This window comes from Marmota flaviventris, chromosome 2, assembly GCF_047511675.1.
Source record: "Marmota flaviventris isolate mMarFla1 chromosome 2, mMarFla1.hap1, whole genome shotgun sequence".
NCBI lineage: Eukaryota > Metazoa > Chordata > Mammalia > Rodentia > Sciuridae > Marmota > Marmota flaviventris.
The window spans coordinates 136,738,705-136,748,259 of record NC_092499.1 but is presented as its reverse complement, the minus strand read 5'-3'; positions in this window follow the sequence as shown (position 1 = coordinate 136,748,259).

The following is a 9,555-nucleotide window of genomic DNA, read 5'->3' as shown; positions in this document are numbered from 1 at the left end:
GCCCTTCCTTAGCCCATTTGATCCAGAAACGTATGCAATGATTGTAGATTCTTATTGAGTTTTCCAATTGGTTTGTCAGCTGGAATAGGGTTTCTCAATCTCAACTCTTGATGTCTTGAGTTGTGGGGACTGTCCATGCATTGTAGGATGTTCAGCCACCTCCCTGGTCTCCAAACACTAAATGCCAGTAGCACCCCCATTCCTATTACATCCCAAAAGCTTCCCAGACATGCCAAATCACTTCCAATGACAAAATCACTCCCAATTAAAAACTGCTCGTTCATATTGGGGAATAGGAATGTCACAGGTTGGCAGTTAATGTGTCAGGATTGGAGGCAGTAGAGTTGTGGGCTGGGAATTGTGCACCAAGACAGCTCCCAAGCCCCAAACTGCCTAATATGGCAGTATGACAAACGGGGCCACTTAGTGTTCAGGACAAAAAATCGTATGCATCTTCCTGACGTCTGAGGACATCATTTTCACAATGTTGATGATAATGCAGAATCAATGATGTGTGCACCTGCAGTCCCAACACTCAGAAAACTGAAGCAGGAGAGTCTCAAGAGTCACGGTCTGCTTGCACAACAGACAGAGATCCCTGTCTTAAGGAAAACAAAAACAACAAACAAAAAAGACAGAATGCAAAGCGCAGTGGTGGTGCCTGTAATCACAGCTACTCGGGAGGCTGAGGGAGGAGGATCGAAAGTTCCTGGTTAGCTGAGCAACTTAGAATTTATCTCAAAATAAAAAGGACTGGGGATGTAACTCAGTGACAGAGCACTTGCTTAGCACCTGAGATTCCATGGGTTCAATCCCCAGTACTGCAAATAAATAAAAGAACAAAATAAAAAAGGGTACTCTGTTTGCAAAGGTGAGGAAGTGGGTGAGACATGTTAGCATTGACTATATTCAGAGAGTAGATCCATGGCTGCTTGGGAAAGGGGGATAGGGAGGAATGAGAGGAAATTTGGGATGATGGATATGATCATTATCTTGACTGTGGTGATGGTTTCATGGGTGTGTACTTACGTCAAAACATATCAAGTTGTATACTTTAAATATGTACAGTTTATAGTGTGTCAATTAAAACTCAATAAAACTTTTTTAAAAGTGTTTAATTGTTTGAAGTTTTTTTTTAATATTTATTTTTTTTTTAGTTATCGGCGGACACAGCATCTTTGTTTGTATGTGGTGCTGACAGGGTCTTGCTAAGTTGCTTAGAGCCTTGCTAAATTGCTGAGGCTGCCCTCTAACCTGTAATGTTCCTGTCTCAGCCTCCCATGTCACTGGGATTACAGGCATGTGCCACTGTGTCTGGCTGTGAGTAGCCCATTTCTTGATTGTGTTCTATAAGTGAGGGGTCACTAGAGTACTTAAAAAGAAAATGATCATGGGGGCTGGGGTTGTGGCTCAGTGGTACAGCACTTGCCTTGCATGTGTGAGGCACTGGGTTTGATCCTCAGCACCACATAAAAATAAATAAAGTAAAGGTATTGTATCCACCTACAACTTAAAAAAAAAATGATCGTGGATATAGGCTTGACCTAAGAAAGGAAGCAAAGGAACGGCAACAACAGTTGGCTCCAAAGTCGCTCTGAGAAACCAGCCGGTCCTCAGTTTAGGAAAGCATGGGAGAGTCTTTCCGTTGGATGATGCTATCAAACCAACAAGTCTGGAACAGTATTATCAGGGGCTTGAGAAAATAAAATAATAAATATAATGCTAGTTGCCAAGGAAAGAACAGAAGATTCTGGAAATCACAGGCTCCTCCACTGACTTTAATCCCTAAAACAAACATCACTGGGGAAAAAAAAAATCAGTTAATACCCCATGGAGGTGGGCGGGCACTCTCTCTCAATGGGGCATGGTGCACCTGGGGAGTAGGGCACACCTCCGGGAGCCCGGTGCCATGTGCCAACCTGCTCATAGTTTGTAGGTTCATGCCTGAGGGCTGCAGTTGGCAGGAGGGGATGCCTGAGATGCCCAAAAGGGAGAACTATGAGTAGCAAACAATGAGGGGCCCTCACAGGGGTCCAGATGCTTCTTAGTTGATGAAGACCTCCACTGAGGTTCTTGGGAGCCCCCAGGCAAGGCAGGGGAGCAAGGAGAAATGTTGTAATAAGGATAAATTATATGTGGAAACAAACTTGTGAAAGGTTGAGTGTGCACCAGGTATTCGTTCATTTCTCTAGTATTGATTGAGCACCTACTGAATACAGGACCTTTTCCAGTGCCCAGTTTCTAAAGAACTTCAGATATACCAAGTACTATGGAATACAGTAATAAAGAGGGGAATGTGGGCTGGGGTTGTAGCTCCGTGGTAGAGCATTTGCCTCCTACAAGTGAGACACTGGGTTCAATCCTCAGCACCACATAAATAAATAAAGGTATTGTATCCATCTACAACTAAAAATATTAAAAAAAAAAAAAAAAAGTAACGTGGCTGGGCATGGTGATGCCCGCCTGTAATCCCAGTGACTCAGAAGGCTGAGGCAGGAGAATTGAAAGTTCAAGGCCAACCTGGGTGACTTAGATCCTGTCTCAAAATAAAAGGGCTGGAACTTTAGCTTAGTGACACAGCGCTTGCCTAGCATGCATCAAAAGGCCCTGGGTTCAATCCCCAGCACTGCAAAAAAAAGAAAAAAAAGGTGGGGGTTGATGTGGGGGTTCATGGGGGAGGGGAAGGGGGAGGGGAAGGTCTATTGTCCCCGGGGTATTAGGGAAGGCCTCTGGGAGGAAGTGATCTTTTGAATCAAGGCTCAAGAAAGAGGCATGGGGTAAAGATATGGAGGAAAGGCCTCCCAGATGGAGGAAAAAGCAGGAATACGACTCAGGGGTTGAACTCATGCATTTGAGGAACAGACACTTCTTGGAACACTGTAGGAGGGAAAGAGTAGAAAGAGAGGAGATGGGGGGTAGAAAGGAGCTAGATCATGGAGCACTTGGCAGACTGGGCCTTGATATCAAATTAATTCCCATAGCAATGGGCAGTTTTGGAGAATTTTACTAATTAACCTTTTTGTATGTGTGATGCTTGGGACTCAACCCACGGCCCCACATGTGCTAGGCAAATGTTCTACCACTGAGCCACATCCCCAGTCTTTTTTATCTTTCATTTTTGAGACAGGTCTCACTAACTTGCCTAGGCTGGCCTTGGACCTCCTGAGCAGCTGAAATTATAGGCCTGGACCACCTCGGCCAGCTAATTTACCCTTTTTAAAGGTCTTTCTGTCTATAGTGGGAAGAAAAGATATATGGGGAAGAGTGGGAATCCACAGCAGCCCGACACAGGTATCCCTCCCAATGTTACACATGGTGAGAGTGGTGACTTTCACAAACCAGTAAGCAGGTGTGGGGGCACTGAGCACCCCTGGGAAGGATGGTCACAGAGGGTCTGTACATCCAGCCTGGGAAGAGGGGATTTCAGCAGAACAATAGCTGGCAGGGGGTAACCAGGCCTGGGATCCCACAACCTAACCACTTCACCCGTTCAGTTACTTCTGCCTAAACCACACCCCTGTGGGCATCTTTAGCAGGAGACTTGGCAACCAAGGGATGCTTTCAGATAGCAGCAAAAACCCACAGAGCACTTATTGGCTCATCCCTGTTGGGCACCATGCTTAATATTTTATGATGATTGCCTCATTTACAACTCACAACAACCCTCGAGGCAGGCACACAAGTGTTATTACTCCCATTTCATAGATTTGGAAAGTGAGGCCTAGACAGCTTGCTAAGAATCAGTTAGGAAAAGAAAGACTCAAGATTTGAGCAGAGGAGTATGAATGGAAGCCCACATGCTTAAACAACTCTGCTTTCTGCCTCTACAAGAGGGTTGAGCTGTGGCTGAATCAGACAGATTCACTCAGGCACTGCGATGTGGGAGGCTCAGCTGTGATTCACACTTGACTTTTTCTTGGAAAAGTCTTGTTCACCTGAATTCTCATAGTAATACATTATATATATATATTAGTTGTAGTTGGATATAATAACTTTTTTAAAAATTTGTATGTGCTAGGCAAACACTCTACCGCTGAGCCATAACCCCAGACCACATGTTGGTTTTTTGATATCATTTATGACAATTAATCACTGAACTGCCCTCCTCTGTACCCCGCCTCCCTAAACCTGGCAGGAGATAGTACAGTGTGCTGGTCACTAGCTCAGCTCTGAATTCAAATTCAGCTCTGAAATGCTCTAGAATACCCTTGCGAAAATGACCTAACTTCCCAGGGCCTCAATTTCCTCATCTGTAAAATGGGGTACAAACAGCACCCAGCTCATCAGGTGACACCTGTAAAGTGCTCAGCCCAGTGCCAGGACAGCAACAATGGCTGCTGCAACTATGCTCCATTCTTCTTCCTCTGAGGTAGGAGAGCTTTCCGGGTTGGCTGCCCAAGGAGGCTTCTCTGACCTTCCTACTTTGGCCTAACCCAGGCTTTTGTGGGAGGATCTCTGTCCTTATGCAGCTCTTCTTAGAGAGCTCTTCTTTTCCTCAGCAGGAGAGCTGCCAATCTCCTCGCCTGGCTGCCTATGTTTGGTGCAACCTTTCAGTGTCGCCTGGTTCCTGGATGGCCCATGGGGTGCCTGTGCCCTCGTGGTCATTTTGCAAGCCACTTGCTCCTTTGACCCTTTACCCCTGAAGAAAGAGATCAACAAATAGTTCTCCCAGGCAGTACTGTACCGTTCAACTTGTTCACATTATGACACAGAACATATAGACAGGCCACCGGGGCACTGGATGAGGCTGTTGTGGCTGGTGGGGCCTTGTTGACAGCTGCCACCCAGGCCCTGGTGTCTGCTTGGAGTGGAATGAATCCATTTCAGGGGTTTGGGATGTAGCTGAGTGGTAGAGCACTTACCTAGCATGTGCAAGGCCCAGGGTTCAATCTCCAACACCACACCACACCACCCCCACGTATACCTATTCTTTTTTTTTTTTTTTTTTTTTCAGGGGGAAGGTAGTGGGGATTGAATCCAGGGGCACTTTACCACTGAATTATATTCCCAGCCCTCTTTATTTTTTTACTTTGAGACATGGTCTTGCTAAGTTGCTTAGGACCTTGCTAAATTGCTGAGTCTGTCCTTGAATTTGTAATCTTCCTGTCTCAGCCTCTCAGCCTCCAGCCTCACATTTATTCTTATACACTCCCTTTTTAACAATAGGTGACATAGTATAATTGTTTTTTTTTCCACTTAGCAATACATCTACATCAGAGAAAAATACATAATAAATGCAAACAGGGCTGATGGTGTAGCATAGTGGTAGAGTGCTTGCCCAGTATGTGTGAGGTCCCAGGTTCAGTCCCTCCATACCCAGAAAAATAAAAAGTAACATTATCAGTGTGTGTGTGTGTGTGTGTGTGTGTTACTAGAAATTGAACCCAGAGGTGCTCTGCCCCTGAGCTATATCCCCAGCCCTTTCTTCAATATTTTATTCTGAGACAGGGGCTCACTAAGTTGCCCAGGCTGGCCTCCAGCTTGCAATCCTCCTACCTCAGCCTCCCATGTTGCTGGGATTACAGGCGTGTGCCACTGCACCCAGCAATAATATCAGTTTAATGGGAAGATGATGTTGTTTGTCTAAAACCAAATTGCTGCTTGCAGCAAGATGGAACCGACCATATAAGAGCAGATATCTCCTGACTTTGTCATGCCTGTGGATGCTGCCATGTGCTGGGAATGACTCAGTTCTCCCTGACTTTTTTTTTTTTTTTAATGTATTTGAATTACTGCAATACTTCTATTTGCACAGTGGGCTGTTACATCATTTGGCCTTCACTTGGCTTCAACGCATCATTTACGCATTAAATCCGCCTCTGTTATTTTCTTGTTAGCCAGCAGCAATTAAAAAGGACTGCTTGATGCCAACACAATCATAAACACAAATGCAAACTTGGGCAGTGAAATCCTGTGTCAACAGTAAATTGTAAGGTGGTCATGCTGACAGGAATGATAATGGAAATAATCGTAGTGGCTAACTTGCCAAGTGCTGGCACTAGGCTTAGTGATTTACATGCAGGGTTTTCTTCAGTCCTCCCCATATCCCTATAAAGTAAATTCTACCCATTTTACAGATTAGAACATTTAGTCTAACAGGGTACAGTGATGCATACCTGTAATCCCAGTAATTTAGGAAGCTGAGGCAGGAGGATTTCAAGTTCAAGGCCAGCTTGGACAATTTAGCAAGACCTTGTCTCAAAAATAAAAAGGGCTGGGAGTGTGACTCAGTAGCAAAGTGCTTGCTTAGCATGTACCAAGCCATGTGGTCAATTCCTAGTATCACAAATAAATAAATAAATAAATAAATAAACAAACAAAGGTACATTTAGTCTAAGAAGGATTAAATAACTGACTCAAGGTCACTGGACTAGAAAGTGATAAAATTGAAATTTGAATCTGTGGCTGCCTGTCTCCAGGGACTACTAGGAACCAGTGGTAGTGACAGGGACCAGAGTATGCTGTTTGCCATCAGTTTCTGGCCATAAATGCTCACCTGGGCCAGGCCCTGCTGGGCTGGGCCAGGCAGGATATTTAAAGCCTAAGGCAGAGGGTAGAAGGAGAGTGGGGTGGTCATAGTCCCTGTTGGGGCCTAGACTCCATAGGAACCTTCTTCTTGGAGAGTCCCAGAAGAAAATGTGCCAAGCCTGGCCATGTGACCACAATTCCTCTCGCCCAATATCAAGGTGAACAAACACTCACATGCCAAAACATCACTTAGAAGATAATGGTCTATGTCCGTGACTGTAACAATGACACTCTGTCAGGTCCTGGCAAACGACTAAGGGTTCTGTGTGTTCCTGGCACCTGGGGTTGGGTGTGTGGCTCAGTGCTAAAGGGTTTGCCTAGCACATGCAAGGGAAAGGTCCTGGGTTCAACCCAGTACTGAAGGAAAAAAAAGAAAAGGAAAGAAAGCACAAACTTGTGGCCACTCTCTCAGCTCCAATCCCAGAAGGGAGGCAGAGCAGTGGGGCAGTCCTGGAGCCCCCAAGCCATCATCCTATCCCAGCGCCCCTGCAGATCAGTCAAGCCTCTTGCCCCACATAGTAATTTGGCTACAATTTTCCTAGATCAATAAAATTGATTGTAAAAACTAAGTTCCCAGAACAATGGCCCATGCCTGTAATCCCAGGGACTCAAGAGATTGAGGCAAGAGGATTACAAATTCAAGGCCAGCCTGGGCAATTTAGCCAGACCCTGTCTCAAAATAAAAAAAAATAAAAAATAAAAAGGGCTCAGGATGTAGCTCTGTGGTAGAGCTGCTCTGGGTTCAATCCTCAGTACTGGAAAACAAATAAATGAACAACCACCACCAAAAAAACAAAAGTAAACTCCCGTCTTTGGCTCCAGGAGATGTTCAGGCACTGTTAGAGCTCCAGATAAGGGGTCCCATCCTGCAGTTCCCAGTGTACTGTCACTTGTCCCCCCCCAACACTTCCTCACCTCAGTTCCCCACAACCTTCCACCTGGCTTCATCTGCTTTTTCTCCATCCCTCAAATACACTCCTGCCTCAGGGCCTTTGCCTAGACTTCTCTCTGTCACATCCAGATGCCTTATCCCCAAGTCTTTCAGAGACTTTTCTCAAATACCACTTTTGCTGACTACTATATGTCAAAATGCACGCACAGCACCCCCTACCCCACTTCCTGTCTTTGTTTTCTGCCAGAGCACTTTTCACCATTGGACATGCTCTATTCTCATTTGTTTTTATGTATTGTCTTTTTTTTCCCCACTTAGAATGTCTCATCTTCTTGGGCAGGCAGGCAGGCAGGCAGGCAGCAGGGATTTCTGTCTGTTTTGCCTAATGCTCTATCTCCAATGGTTCAAAAAGTACCTGGCATAAGTAGGTGCTTCGTCAATATTTGTCAAATAAATTATCTCACTGTAGAACACTTGATTCCACATAAAAATACAAAGAAGAAATAAAAGATGCTTAGAATCTCCTTCCCTTCCAAATGAGCTCCCTGTCTCTCCAGGCATTCATGTAGAAGTGCAACAGACTTTTGGGAAGGAGTTTTAAAAAACACTGGGTAAGAGGTGGGATTATATGGCCTCCAATTTTCCTGCTTTTTTAAAAATATTTATTTTTCAGTTGTAGTTGGACATAATACCTTTTTTTTATTTATTTATTTTTATGTGGTGCTGAAGATCAAACCCAGGACCTTTCATGTGCTAGACGAGCGCTCTATTGCTGAGCCACAATCCCAGCCCTCCAATTTTCCTGCTTTTAAGAAAATTCTGGGAGCTTGCAAAACACTCCTCCTTCACTGGGAATTTTGGAAACACTGACGGATTCTTCCAGCCCAGGGTTTCTCCCTTAGCGCTCTGCACTAAGTGGGGAGTCTTGCAAGGCAGAAGGCTTGGGAAACAGGGTGGAGTGGAATCATCTATCAGAGCCAAACAAGACTATCCCAGAAGGAAATATAGCAGAGACCTGCTCAGGACTTAGCAAACAGTGACATAGTTGGGGTAAAGCCAGTCCGCACACTCATTGGCATGATCTGAGGAGGTCATGATCTCAGGCAGTCCCCATCTCCTCAGATGGGTCCCCCTCTATTTGCCACAATGTCTGGAATTCCACCATTAGAGACAGTTAGGTTTCCACTTTTAAAATGCACTCTTGGAGCTGGGGGTGTAGTTCAGTGGTAGAAGGCTTGCTTAGCCTGTGAGGCCCTGGGTTTGATCCCCAGCACCCCAAAACAAACAAAAACAAAATGCACGCTTGGGAAGGTCAGGTATTCTGCTATTGCAGTCATATAAACCAGGTTTGAATTTGCATGTCATCTCTGACTGGGTCAGGAGTGGGTGTGGGTTTTGGTAATGGGGGCATTTAGAAGCAGGGGTACTGCCAGGAAAGGAAACAGCCTGAGACTCTTCTTTATGACAGGATCCTCTGAATCAAAGATCTTAAGACAAGAGTTGTGACCTCATGGATTAACCCCAGTGCAGGCCCTGGAACTGCTCTCTGGGACAGGAAGTGGCTAAGAAAAGCACAAACCATGCAAAATCCCCTTCCCACAGCTGCAACATTTTCCCCAGGGTCCATTTTCACCGAAATGGGTTACTGGGACACCACACTGAAAGGGAGCATTGGGGAACTCCTCAAGGTCCCCTTGTGACAGGCCACTTGTTGATCATGATTAAGGCAAACACACAGAACATATACCACCCCTTCTGTGTCCCACCCCATGGCAGACATTGCTAATCCATCACCACACAGCTGTGGAGCTCTTTCCCCCAAAGTGTTCCTTACAACCACAGCTAATCTATCAAAATTCACCTTTGAAGTGAAACATAATGGCTGATGCTGATTGAAGAGCCCTCCCTGAGTGTGGGGATCAAGTAGGTCTTCACTATCCCTGTCCTTCAGGAACCACAGGGTTAAGATTCCACAGAAAAGACCAACTGGGACTCAGGGAGGGTGTGAGACCTGGCCAAGGTCACGTAGGGTATCATGAGGGAAGATAGGGAGGGAGGTCTGGCTCACTATCACCTGGCCCTGGATGGTTGATCCAAGAGGCAGAGCACACATATGTACCCCCATGTCACATGCC